The sequence below is a fragment of the Tachysurus vachellii genome, chromosome 21 (genome assembly GCF_030014155.1).
Source record: "Tachysurus vachellii isolate PV-2020 chromosome 21, HZAU_Pvac_v1, whole genome shotgun sequence".
Classification (NCBI taxonomy): domain Eukaryota; kingdom Metazoa; phylum Chordata; class Actinopteri; order Siluriformes; family Bagridae; genus Tachysurus; species Tachysurus vachellii.
This window is the reverse complement of record NC_083480.1, coordinates 1,546,154-1,547,125: the sequence shown is the minus strand read 5'-3', so window position 1 is coordinate 1,547,125 and position 972 is coordinate 1,546,154. Positions and strand designations below refer to the sequence as shown.

Sequence of the window (972 nt, the reverse complement as noted above, 5' to 3'; positions counted from 1 at the left end):
GGAGAGGAATCAGCTAGCGCAACGGCTGCGCTAACTAACACCGAGCAACCTGTGGAGAAACCAGCTGAAGTGCACTGGAACCGACCCAGTACCGACCGACAGGGTGAGTAGTACTGGGTGTACTGAGCTTACTGTGCAGGCTGAGCACAGCTTAGCTAATGTTTTGATAGAAAACAAAAAAAAAAAAGAAAAAACAAACAATTTATTAATAGGTTTCATTCCAACTTTCCTCTTGCTTACAGCCATTCCACTCTGAGAACACCTGATCCCGTCTGATCTTGGAAGCTAAGCAGAGTCGGGCCTGGTTAGTACTTGGATAGGCGACTGCCTGGGAATACCAGGTGCTGTAAGCTTTTGACATAGGCATTCATTTACTTTACTATTTGAATTCTCTAACAACAACATCTTAATATTCATACCCTGTAGCTAATGTTTTGATAGAAAACAACAAAAAAAAAGAAAAAAGAAAAAAACAAACAATTTATTAATTACAGCACCTGGTATTCCCAGGCAGTCACCTATCCAAGTACTAACCAGGCCCAACTCTGCTTAGCTTCCGAAATTAGACGAGATTGGGCCTTCTTTTTTTTTTTTTTTTTAACATTTAAACATCAATCACAAAAGTACATGTATTTACATTTACACATTAATTCGTTCCCTGGCAGAGTCCATCCAAACCTTTTTAAAACACAGCAAACACTTGGTGTAAAACATCATAAAAGTTTTCCATCTTATTTTCACTGTTAAAATGCACATACAACTTTCTCATATACGATTCTGTTTCTTTTTAAAATGTCTCCACAAATCTAAAACAATACCCTCTCTTTTGGCTACAATTCTTCTCTCCCATATTACACTTTTCATTAACATCATACTTAAATTTACAAACCTTTTGTTTTTACTCTTTTTGTCTTTCCCTAACATTACCATTCTATTCCATTCCACATCATTCCAATCCCCACTCATATCTTT

The 972-nt window shown here is 37.0% G+C and overlaps 1 non-coding gene across 1 annotated transcript; it reads left to right on the top strand.

Moving 5' to 3' along the window:
• Nucleotides 1–234: 234 nt before the first annotated feature.
• Nucleotides 235–353, top strand: LOC132837694 (5S ribosomal RNA). The gene has a single exon (XR_009647559.1). It is a non-coding gene; the product is annotated as a 5S ribosomal RNA (ribosomal RNA).
• Nucleotides 354–972: the final 619 nt, after the last annotated feature.